This window comes from Artemia sp. Qi Xiang Cuo, chromosome 5 (genome assembly GCF_049724085.1).
Source record: "Artemia sp. Qi Xiang Cuo chromosome 5, ASM4972408v1, whole genome shotgun sequence".
Taxonomy (NCBI): domain Eukaryota; kingdom Metazoa; phylum Arthropoda; class Branchiopoda; order Anostraca; family Artemiidae; genus Artemia; species Artemia sp. Qi Xiang Cuo.
Window position 1 is genome coordinate 17,572,154 of NC_142798.1, and position 13,498 is coordinate 17,585,651.

General features: G+C 34.1%; 1 protein-coding gene and 1 non-coding gene across 2 annotated transcripts in view; both read right to left on the reverse strand.

The window, feature by feature from the left end:
• Positions 1-13,498, reverse strand: part of MCU (mitochondrial calcium uniporter) — a 217,504-nt gene that overhangs the window by 122,402 nt on the left and 81,604 nt on the right. The gene's annotated exons all lie outside the window — the stretch shown is intronic.
• LOC148951882 (U6 spliceosomal RNA) lies at positions 8,648-8,753 on the reverse strand. Its single transcript, XR_016141826.1, has one exon. It is a non-coding gene; the product is annotated as a U6 spliceosomal RNA (small nuclear RNA).

Here is a 13,498-nt window from a genome sequence, read left to right on the forward strand (position 1 = left end):
CCTATACCCTTCCAGAGTCGTATCTGGGTTTTTTTTTGGGGGGGGGATACAAAAAACTTGTAAAAATTCATCAAAATTTGTTTATATTATTCTTGTTACGTTTTTAGAAGTCGGACAAAGATTGGGGGGAGGGGATTCAAACACCCTAACACCCCCTGGATACGGCCTTGCCTTTCAGTTACCTAACAGTAGTCATATAAAAATACTTAGAAAGGACATCAGCCCTCCAATGGAAGCCTTGATAAATACATACTCTGAGAAGAAATGGAACAAATTCTGCGTCAGGTCATCGAATACACCTATCCAATATCTTTATGACATAGCGTCCATAGCTGTTATTACAAACAAACGTTATACAAGTCCATGGATCTACGGACAAAAGCAAATTTTCACGGCGAATCTCTTAGAAATTCGTAGGTCAGTAATAATCTTAGCAAACAAAGCATTCAAGAGCGTATCCAGGATTGTTTTTCGGGGGGAAGGATTTTACAAAAAAAAAAATTGAGAAACGCACCAAAAATTTGTTTATATTCATTTTTGTAACGTCTTTACGAGTCGGACAAAAATTACAGGGGGAGAGGGTCAACCCCCTTGATACGGCCTTCGGAGCATTGTCTATTTATTTTAAGCCTTTTTAGGTTATTTAGGAATATTTTTGTCAGTTAATTTTTTCCTCAATAGTAGACGATCGAAAAACCGACGGAATTTCTCACTTCCGTAATTAAAACATGCGAGTTATATAGTTACTGACGAAACACTTGTAATTTCTTCGGGCACCTATTATTAATTTTTGGAATGCATACAAAAGCAGTTGAAATTAATGGCCATACCTCCCGCTAATAAGGTGCTTGAATTTTTCATGTTTATCGATTCTTGCTAAAGTTTTTCAGAAGGTCAAAGCTTTCCCCTGTGGAACGCACTAGAAGGTTCAATTTATGAATTCCGAGTAGGTAATATTTACTATAATGAGACAAGACAAAATATTCACTAAGAATGATCAAGCAAATTGATTGTTCAAGAATTGACGGGATCAAGTTTTGAATAAATAAAATAAAAGTTGGGTGACGGATTGAAATACAATTCAATACTAGAAGAAAAAGACTTTCCAGGCAGTGGTGTTTTTTTTTGGGGGGGGGGCAGAAGAGGCACTTGCCCCGGGTACAGAAATTTTAGAGGGGCAAAATTTAAAATAAATAATCTAACGGTTATAATCATGAAGTAATTTTGGAAATTTCATTCTTAATTAAAATAAAGTAGAAGATGCAGTCGGGGCCGTATCCAGGATATTGTTTTGGAGGGGGGTGGGGGGGGGGCTACAAAAGTTTTTTTTTCTTTTCTGGCAGGGGTTTTATAAAAAGAAAACTTCAAAAAAACGCATAAAAATTTGTTTATATTCATTTGCTACGCTTTTGCGATTCGGAAAACTTTTTTTTTGGGAGGGGGGTTCAAACAGCCTACCCTCCTGGATACGGCCTTGGATGCAATTAACCAATGAAAGTAATTAATAAATTAGTAATTAATTAGGAAAGTAAAAATAAATAAAAATTATTAAATAATAAAATTAAATTAGGATAATAATGATTAAAAAACAAATTATTTATTAATTAATGAAATAAAATTAACAATAATGATTATTAAATTAAGATTAAAGAATAAAAAAATAAGATATGAATTAACTAATAAATTGAAAATAGTTTTGTTAATAAATGATGATTTTGCTAAAATTTGGCCTAAACTTTTTGGGATACAGGGGGAAGGGGTGCTAAACCGGATTTTGAAACGGGCACAAAAGAGGCCAGAACCGCCATTGTTTCCTGGGCACAAACAACGAGTGACAGAAAAAAGAACCAGATCGATTGAAAATTTAACATTAAATATGGTTGAATTCCAGAAGAAAAAAAAAGTTATTTTAGCCTTTCCATCATAATCATATCGGCAATTTGGTAAGCAGCCTTTAGGTATTTTTACTGAAAGTACTGCGGAAGTACAAAATAGTAAAACTTGATTTTCACTTAAGTGAAAATATCGAGTGCACTTATTACCTAAATCTTGAATAAAATAATAATAACAATTTACTTCTGAGATACTATACAACAACACCAGAGGAATAATATAACAAAAACAAGGATAGCACAAAACAAATCGTGCTTACTAGTAGAGCAGACGGATTAGATTGTGGGAAGGGCCCACAGTTTATAGACAGTAAGCTTATCGCAGATCATTTCTGGTCATCGTGAACAAAAAGCTCCTCCCACTTCTTTCTGCCTTAGCTTGTTTAGCCTGTTTCTGAATATACCAGTAAGCTTATCGCAGATCATTTCTGGTCATCGTGAACAAAAAGCTCCTCCCACTTCTTTCTGCCTTAGCTTGTTTAGCCTGTTTCTTTCCACTCGCACCCCTGTCCGGGTTTTTATAATGGGAGAGATAAAGAATGATCATACTGCTATATTCTGTCTACTGTGGAAGGGCCTAAGGGAAAAACCGCAGCAAACCACCATTTGTTTTTTCAGCTTGGAAAAATTCAAATATCTAAAATAAAGTATGCAAACCTCTTGCCAATTTTTCTTTTTAGAACTAGGTAAAAACAAAACAGAATGATCACAAAGACTTGAATATATTTTAGCAACAGCCTTTTGAGAGTATCGTCCGTGGCTAAGAACAATCTTCGCGTAGCCGATCAAAGAGTATAGGTAACTTATAAGATTGAAAACTGGCGCTAGCGTCAACAAAACAAACTATGAACGCCATCTAGCGTCTGGTGACACATGGTATTTTTTCAAGCTTTGTAATCATTTTCCTATCAGGGACTGAGGTCATACACTTATTACTATCCCAATTTCACCAATTATACTAAATAAATTAATTATTCTTATTGTTGCAATGAAAAAATATCATGTGTCGCCAAGTGCTAGATGGCGTTGATAGCTTTCTTTTTACCGACGCTAGCGCCAGTTTTCACTCTTATAAGTTACCCATACTTTTTGTAGTTGACTTTAAGCTTACCTTTAACATCTCTAAGAACCTGTATACACACGGCTACTATACAATTGCACAAATATGCATTTTTTGCACTTTTTTTTCACAATTTCAAGCACTTTTTGACCAAGTGGAAAAAAATGTTCCGACGTAAAATCATCTGTTTGAAAATCAAAACTGAGACATGTTGGTAAAAGGTGAGAAAAGATTTTTTTTTTTTTTATCTCATTTTTACGATTGTTACTTAAACTACATTTTTCCCGTTCGTTGTTTTTCCCATAATTTATACTATTAACATTAAATAAATAACTGACTGAGGAACAAATTGAACTGAAAAACAGACGCAGTTTTAGTAGCCCATTGAACATAATCGAATATTTGGCATATATGAATAATAACCGTCTTCAGCAAAACATGATGTAAAGTAAAGAATGAAACTACCTCGCTAAAAAATTCATCTATACTACTACTACTACTTCTACCACGACACAGCATCGATAAAATACTGATAAAGCTAAAACTACAGAAATATATGTAAAAATTTTGATAAAGTCTGAGCTTCATCAAGCAGTTCGTGGTAACGAAGTGTAATCAAACAGTTCGTGGTAACGAACTTTAAGTCAGGAGCGACCCGGATCAATAGTAACCGAAACTCTAAAAAACAGAATTTTGATACCAATAGATACATCAAAAGAATAAGATTTTAATGCTGATTTCAAATATACAGGTTTCATCAAGTTTAGTCTTACCTATCAAAAGTTACGCGCCTGAGAATATTTGGCTGATTTTCGAAAAAAGGGGGAAAGACCCCCTAAAAGTTATAGAATCTTAATGAAAATCACACCATCATATTCAGCGTATCAAAGAACCCTGATGTAGAGGTTTCAAGCTCATATCTACAAAAATGTGGAATTTTCCATTTTTTTGCCAGAAGAAAGATCACGGATGCGTGTTTATTTATTTTTTTTTCTTTTTCTTTTCCCCAGGGGTGATCGTATCGACCCAGTGGTCCTAGAATATCGTGGGAGGGCTCATTGGAACGGAAATTAAAAGTTCTTGTGGCCTTTTTAAGTGACAAAAAAATGGAGGGCAACTAGGCCCCCTCCCACGCTCATTTTTTTCCCAAAGTCACCCGATCAAAACTTTGAGATAGCCATTTTTTCAGCATGGTCGAAAATATTATAAGTATGTCTTTTAGGATGACTTAATCCCTTAAAGCCCCCAGGGGGAGGGCTGAAAGTTATGAACTTTACCCAATGTTAACATATAGTATTGGTTATTGGGAAGTATACAGACGTTTTCAGGGGGAGTTTTTTTTTTGGTAGTGGGGGGTGGGGTAGGGTCGGGGGGTAGATGGAAGGATCTTTTCATGACGGAAGTTGTATGGGAGAAGGGATATTGCTATGAAGGGGGCGCCGGATTTCCCATCATTATTTAAAAACAAAATCAGAAATTAAATATAAAAAAACAAGTTTTTCAACTGAAAGTAAGGAGCAACATCAAAACTTAAAACGAACAAAAAATATTAGCTATATGTTTGTTTTCACCTTCAAGTCAATGCCTCGCTCTTTAAGCCAAAGATTTTTTAGTACTTTCATAAAAGCTATTTATTCTAATTAACGGCCTTTGTGATTAAGGGGTCATTTGTATACAATTGGAACAAAATTCGAACTTTAGCCTAAAGAGAGAGGTATTGACTAGGGGGCGAACCCCCTAATGTACCTATTAAAAATATATTAATATAGAAGTTCGTTACGTAAGTCAATTCGTAAGTTACGTATATTTATTACTAATAAAAACGTTAAAATTTTGTTTTAATTGTAAATTTTTTTAATTAACTTTAACGAAAATCACACCATCAGATTCATCTTATCAAAGAACATTATTAAAGAAGCTTAAAGTCCTATCTGCAAAAATGTGGAATTTTGCATTTTTAATTAACTTTAACGAAAATTACGCCATCACATTCAGCTTATCAGAGAACCCTATCAAAGAAGTTTCACGCTCCTATTTGCGAAAAGGCGGAAATTTGCATTTTTTGGTCGAAGAAAGATCACGATGCGTGTTTTTTTTTTCAGGGGTGCTCGTTTCGACCCAGTGGTCATAGAATATTGTGAGAGGGCTCATTCAAACGTAACTTAAAAGTTGTAGTGCCCTTTTTAAGTGACCAAAAACCTGGAGGGCAGCTAGACCCACTTCCACGCTCATTTTTTTTTTTTTTACCAAAGTCACTTGATTTAAATTTTGAGATATCCATTTGGTTAAGCCTACTCGAAAAATGTAAAAAATATGTCTCTAAGGATAACTTAACCCCCCACAGTCCCAAGTGGAAGGGCTGCAAGTTTCAAACTTTGCCCATTGTTTACATATAGTATAGGTTATTGCGAAGTATACAGATATTTTCCGGGGGGATTTTTTTCTGGTAGGGGGGCTGGGGGAGGGGTTTACGTGGGAGGATCTTTCCATAGAGGAATTTTTCATGCGGAAGGGAATTTTTCATGAAGGGGGTGCCGGATTTCCCAGCATTATTTAAAAAACGATCAGAAATTAAATAAAAAAAACAAGTTTTTTAAACTGAAAGTAAGCAGCGACATTAAAACATAAATTATTCCGTATATGAAAGGGGCTGTCCCCTCCTCACCGCCTCGCTCTTTACGCTTAAGTTTGACTTTCTCACGATTCTATTTTTTTTTTAAACAATGAAAAACTTTAGCGTAAAGAGCGAGGCGCTGAGGAGGGGACAGCCCCTTTCATATACGGAATAATTTCTGTTCTTTTTAAGTTTTAATGTTGCTCCTTACTTTCAGTTTAAAAAACTTGTTTTTTTTTATTGAATACGGTAAGGAGCGACTCCGCTCAATTATAACCGGAACTAAAAACGGAATTTTGACGTCAATAGATAAATCAAAAGAGTTGATTTACTATTCTGATTCTAAATATATAAGATTCATTAACTTTAGTGTAACCCATCAAAAGCTCGGAGCTTCAGAAAATTTGCCTGATTTTCTAAAAAGGGGGAAACACCCGAACCAATGGTCCTAGAATATCGGAAGAGGGCTCATTTGAACGTAAATTAAAAATTCTAGTGCCCAGGTATTTCTTGTTCTCTGGTTCTAAGCTGGCTTAAGCACTGTGTATAGAATTGAAAAGAATCATTAGTCCCAGGCCCGCACAGGAGGAACTCATTACTTTTTCTCGAAGTCATAAAATTTCTAATGATTTAAATAACACTAAAATGGCGACATAGAACGTCACAACACTAAAAAAAATTTGACAGACGGATTCACACGTTCTGAACTGGTCTTCTTACGGGTTTCTGAAACTCATCTCTCAGGATTAGGAAACATGAAACTAGGTGATATAGTTTTTATTTATTCAGGTAGGAAAGATGAGGTTCGCATTAAAGGAGTAGGACTCATGATGAATAAGGAAGCTTCTATGTCTTGCATTGGTTACGAAGGTACTAATAACAAAATTCTTAATTGTACAATTAGGGAATGATGGTATCCAAGCCTAGGTACACTTAGTGCAAGGAAGAAAAAACGCAACAGTTATAGACTACTGCAATTTTGCAGTGGCACTTGTCTATTATAGAGACCACACACAAGTTCTTCATATGAGGAAAACCGGTTTCTCTGTCTGGACTTGGAGATAATTAGCTTAGTCTCTCAGTGAGATATACCACTATGCAGGTATTCTTAAATTTAATTTTTAATATAAAGTTGGTTAGGTATTTAATACAGTACGTTTTGGGCGGCCTACTTTCCACAATTCTCTGTTGTATTTTCCATAATTTTATTACTAAAGTACTATATTTTCATCTTATTTTGGTATATTTCATTATGATAACCTAGCTTCACTTTTTGAGCGTCGTCGACATAATACGTAAGTACCTAAAAAGTAAATATTCTTACAGGTTTAGTACATCTAATTACACCAATCACACATAAATGTCCATAATATTTCGGAAATATTAAAAATATAATAATATTAATAATTGAGACAATTACACCTAAAAATATTTCGGGCGTTAAAGCAGGGGTCAGTAGCATGCTTGTCGATTAAGTCCAACATAAATTCTTTGGGTGAAACGCTTTGGCTGGCAGCTATTTCTAACATTCAGAGGCTTTCGCATCCATCATTTCTAACAACCTGTCAATTTCTTCTATGTTATCTTCTTCGATCCACAGTAAAAATTTGGTCAATGAAATTAAATATCAAACAGTTTGTTTGAAACATCAAATTAAACATTGAACAGTTTGGGTGAGAATAGAAAATTTTTAAGAGAAAGATACCCATGAAGAAGATAATTGCTAACCTTTACTATATGTCAAACTTTGAGCAATAGGCTTTTCGCCCTTTTGCTTTTCCTTATAACTCGGTTATTCATCCTTGAGAACAAATGAACCAAATTAAATAATACATCAAATTATGATGGATAGCAAATCTGACCAAATTGAGACCAATAGTCAGTTAAAGGATAATAGTAAATTGAATAAGAAATTAAGATTTAAAATTCGTTTCCCCAAGCCCTGAAACATAAGAATATTACTTTATTTATCCAAAGAATGATCGCTTGACTCTTAAAAATTATTGAAATAAAATATTCAGAGACTTCCCTTATTACAGCATTTTCCAGCAGCATTAGAAAAGCCTTCCTTTTTTATCGAAATAAAATTGTCAATAAAATTAAATAAGTCCGGCAGTTTCCGGTGTTAGCAGTTGTAATTTATCCGACAACTAATCCAAACTTTCAAGTATTTACTTAAAAGTAACTTTCAACTCTGACCTCCTTTACATCCCGTGAAACTTTTAGTATAAGTAATAGGGGTTGTCCGACAAGTAATCTCGGTACGCTCAAACGCACTCTTTGAGATTAAAAGAATTTCTCAAGCCATTTCTTGCGAGACTCAAAATGTACAAAACGAGTAAAATATCCTATATTATTTAAAAATCTCGACGCTTCTCAGGCAAAAATTTTGTAAACATAGAGAAAAACAGAGGCCTTTTCTTATCCGTTTAGTTTTATACAAATCTCGAGGAAAAAATGTATTAAGCATATTTCTATTCTCCTATCAGTTAAACAAGTATTTCTATTCTTTGTCTATAAGGTAATTATATTGGACAAAAAAAAACCTTCTGTTATCAAACATGTGTATGAATGGCAAAATTTCCAAAACATACAACTCTGAAAATACATTTTAGACCAAAAAAGTGAAAATAATATATTTTTGCTCCAGTTTTGATACAAAATTTTAGACCAAATTGGCAACATTCACGTCGATATAAGCCCCAAAAAGTTCAAACTCCCCCCCCCCCCGCTCGCACACTAAACATTTTAGCTGGCTTGTACCCTTCCCTAGAAAAAAATTAAGGGGCGTTTATACCGGAAGATGACAAGCTTGTAAATTTTCCATAAGAGATTCAACGCTTCTCAACAAGCTCCACAAACTCCAGAAACTTAAAATAATATTATAAAAACTGTAGGCCTATAATGTAAAAAAAGCTTCACGTTTGTCCCCTTCCTTAAAAATTTCAGGAAGTCTTATTCCCAAAGAAAATGCACTTGTAAATTTTTCGATAAAAGCTTCAACTTTTCTCGACGATTTATAACATCACAAAACAATAAGAAAACTTCTCTTTAAAAAAAAAATCAATACAATTTAGTGCAAAAAATGTGGAACGCTTCACGATTTTGCGTGTCATCCTTGCGCAGGGGCCATGCTAATCTTCTCTGTATCGTTCCAATTTTAGTATATGTCTTCCCGAAGGAAGACAATATATAACATACCAAATCTTTATATATACCCGGAAACAGATGAAGATCCTATATACAGTGGGCATGCAATTAAAATTAATTATCGAATGAAATAGAAGAGACAACAGAAAACTACAAAGTAAAAAACTAAGTGTTTCATGTTAACAACTCAAATAACGTCATCATTATTTTATTTCAGCAGTATGTTATTTTCCAATAGCAAAATACGAGGTATTAAAAGGAAAATGAGTTAATGCGTTAGACACTCTTTTTCACAGTTGCACTAGGAAACTGCAGAGTGGTGATTATAACCATGTCTCCGTCTTCTTTGGAATTTCACACTAAATATTCAAGCGAATGGGAATTCCGTTGTCAAACAGTTCGTGGTAACGAACTGTAAGTAAGGAGCGACTCGGCTCAATAGAAAAAGAAGTTCTCAATAATAGGATTTTAATATTAATAGACACACCACAAGGATCAACTGACCATTCTTATTCTAGACATATAAAATTTATAAAATTTAGTTTTACCTATCAAAAGTTACGAGCCTGGGAAAATTTGTCTTATTTTTTTAAATACGGCGGAAACACCCTCTAAAACTAAAGAAATCTTAATGAAAATCACACCATCAGATTCAGCATACCAGAGTACCCTGGTGTAGAAGTTTCAAGCTCCTATATGCAAAAATGTGGAATTTTGCTATTTTTACCAGAAGGCAGATCACGGATGCGTGTTTATTTGTTGTTTTTTTTTTTCCATGGGTGATTGATCGATAAAATGGTCCTAGAAGACCGGGAGAGGGTGCGTTCGAATGGAAACTAGAAGTCCTAGAGTCCTTTCTAAGTGACCAAAAAGATTGGAGGGCAAATGGCCCCCCTGCCACGCCCATTTTCCCCAAAATTATCTTTTGAAAATTTTGCGACAGCCGTTTTGTTGAATAAAGTTTAAAAATCAATCAACTATGTCCTTAGGTGTAAAATGACCCCCCCCCCCCACAGTCCGTGGGAAGAGGCCTGTGACTTATGAAAATCGCCCATTGTTTAAGTATAGAATTTGTTATTGAGAAGCACACAGACATTTTTTTTGAGGGGGGTTGTGCTTGGGGTAGATTTCTACACAGATTTTTTTTCTGGGGGAGAGGGGTGAATATTTCAGGGGAAATATTACACTGGGGGGATTTGACAGAAAAACTACACGAAATTCTGTTTAATTGTCTTACATTATCTTTGCCAAATTTTTCATATGGAGATGTTTCCGCGTGTTTGATTTCCGGGAAATATTTTTAATGAAAGGGGGCCTTTCTGGAGTGATCAAAAAACCGATTAGAGATTAAAGTCTTATTTAAATGAAAGAAGGCTGAGGAGAATTTTTCAGGGTGAATCGTCCGGAAGCAATTTTACAAGGAGGGGGATTCTCAGTGAGGATGAAACTGTCTGGAGGGAATTTGACGAGGGGGGTGCACTTTACGTTGGATGAAATTTCCACGAAGTTTTCCGTGAGGGGGGGGGTATATTTATTACCAAGAAATAATATTATACCTCCCCGTTAGAGGGAGGTATAATTATTCCATATATGAAGGGTTGCCCCCTCCTCAATACCTTGCTCTTTACGCTAAAGTTTGACTGTTTGTCCCAATTTTTTAAGAGTGTCTACAAAAACGGGGGCCGTATAATTAAAATGAGAAGCTTTTTTTAAAAGGGCTAACAGCTTTAGCGTAAAGAGCAAGGTATTGAGAAGGGAGTAACCCTTCACATACGGATTAAATCTATGAAAATGAATATGCAAATTTTGTTTCGATTTCTCATGTACGGCGTATATGAAATGGGCTGTCCCCTCCTCAACGCCTCACTCTTTACGATAAAGTTTTATTGTTTTAAAAAGTAGAGTTGTGACGAAGAGTCAAGCTTTAGCGTAGAGTGAGGCGCTGAGGAGAGGACAGCCCCTTTCATATACGGAATAATTTCAGTTCGCTTTAAGTTTTAATGTCACTCCTTACTTTTAGTTAAAAAAAACTTGTTTCTTTATTTAATCAGAGACAGGAATAACATTAATAATTTTATGATTTTCGTATTTTCATTGGTTCCATCAAAACTCGTGTCTTGTTGTTTTGGGCCTGTGGCTCAAGCCCTCCAGATGTATCATGATTTGTTCTGCAGTTTTCACAGAATTTCACTGTATCTATTACTTGTAGAATCTGGCCCTACTCGTAAATTATTCCTCCGTACGCGTCCGGCATAATGATGCCGAGAGCTGAACCAGAAAATTTGTCAGAAGTGGGGGAGGTACCAGGAGCATGTTTTTAGCAGGAGTTAATTGCAAATATTTCTCATTTTACTCTTTTTATAAATTTCTCACAGGTTTTTGTGTCCAAGGAGGGACTGTCGTCCCTGATCCTTCCCTAATAACGCCCGTGGGCGAGACCCAAATAGACCTTTTTCAGTAATAATGCGTGTTTTTTTAATACCGACATAGCTAAAAGAAATAAACAGGGGGTCTTAGGGGAGGGACAGAGGGGACACTTGCCCCGGGTGTGGGAATTTTAGGGGCGCAAAATTTCAAATAAATGATCGAACGGTTAAAATAATTATGTAATTTGGAATTTAATTTTTATTAAAATAAAGTAAAGGGTATAGTTGATAAATGAAAATAATTAATAAATTAATAATTAATTGTTAGAATAAAAATAAGGTAAAAAAAATTAAATAATAATAATTAAAATCTTCCAATTAAAGTAATTAGTAATAAAAAAATATTTTCAACAATTAATTAGAAATAAATGAACAATAACATATTAATTAATTAATAAACTACAAGTAATTTTGTTAATAAATGGAGATTTTTGTTAAAATTTGTCCTGAAAATTTTGTGGGAGACAGGAGTGGCGCTACTCAAGATTTTGCCCCGGGCGCAAGAGAGGCTAGAACCGCCACTTAATAAATACAAATCAAATTCTCACCAATGAGCAATTTAGATCGAATTTTCAAAAACAGATTAAGACATGCGTGACTAATGAAGAAAAAAACTTGTGAAATGTCAAGGCTGTATAATTTGTCTTACTCGATTCAATGCTTGTCAGTTAATGTCGCACATATTATACCATAAACCAAATAAGCCAGTAAATGAATGAAGCAGCAAAATTTGAAAAAGGGAATCAATTAACTAAATATGTTTTATTTATTGCAGCAGAAAACAAAGATAGGAACAAAGAGAGAGAAAACAAAATGCTGTTACAGAAACAATTTGATGATATCAAAGGGGCAAAAATGTGTATGGTTTCGACCAGGGACGTTCAATCTTTTATTATAGTGAGCCGCATTGCCACTTGAAATAATTGAATGGACCGCAGAACCTATTAAATTTCAAGAAAAATGGAAAAACAAAGAAACAATTAAAAGCTCTTTATTTCATCTTTGAAATAGGAACAAATAACACACACATAGAAAGAAAAAAAAATTCTACAAAACAAAGTCAATAAGATTTTTGACATTGTTTATGTATGGTGTGTATGGCGAACGAAGGCTGTTTAGGTATAAATATAAAAAAAACAGAGATGAAGTAAAGTATTATTAAATGTTAGTATTTTTCAATTTTAAGCAATTCTGCTAAAAAAAAATACTACTTGGAGCGAAAATGACGACTCCTCCCCCCGCCAGATTGTTCTAGCACCCTTGTTTGTTTTTTCTTCTTTTTTTGCTCTTTTTTAAATAATCTTGTCAATTTGGTCAAATATTGGCGTCCTTGTCACATTGCCCCCCCCCCCCCCAATATTTCGCTCTAGATCCACCTCTGTAGTGGATCTCACAAAAATCTCACGAGGGCCGGAGTGCAACCCCAAATACTGTCAAATCACATTCTAAAAATATTTTCAATTAAATAATTATACCCAACAATATTGGGTATCAACTTTGACGCACATTACACAGGCCTCAATTACCCATGCAAGAGGGGAATTATCAAACAAGTAGCCTACTATGACTAGAGGCGAAATCGAAAAATATAATCGCTATATTATATAATTATAATTAAATATAATATATAATTAAAAATATAAAATATAATAAAATATAAATATAAAATAATAAATATAAAATATATATAAATACATAATAATATAAAATATAATTAAATATAATTGCTGTAAAATATAATCGTTGATCATGATTATCAGGTAAACAAATAGAGTGCGGTATATCTGTTTTCAAATATCTCTTAATAAAATTCACCACGTTTCAGTCAAACTTTGAATGAGTTTGAATTTCCCTTCGCGTTCTATAGTTTAAAGGGCATTATTAATGAGCTGGCTAGAGAAGCCAGCTTAGCTATCCATCTGATATTCAAAATTTAAAAAAAATGAAATTTTTTTAGAGAAGTACACAGCGAAGCTGAAATTTAAAACGAACAAAAATTGTTGCTTCACAGTCTGACTGAGTCTAATATATATCTCAATAAAATTAGTACAAATAAACCAACTAATTATATTTCCCTATGTTTGTAGGATTATAGAAAACTAGTGCTTCACTGAAAATACATACACCAAGTATAAAAAACAAGAATTTTGATTTATTAGTTAAAATGAGTACCTAGCCTGACAACAAGAAACTAATTTGTAAAGCTTTTCATAGTCTTACACTAGCTGTGATATCAGTAGCTTTCAGTATACAATTAAAATTATCTTATAAATATAAGCATAAAAATAAATACTTATTTAATAACGTCAAAGTCATTGAACGGCATACAGAAATTTTGGATTGATTTATCAGGTAA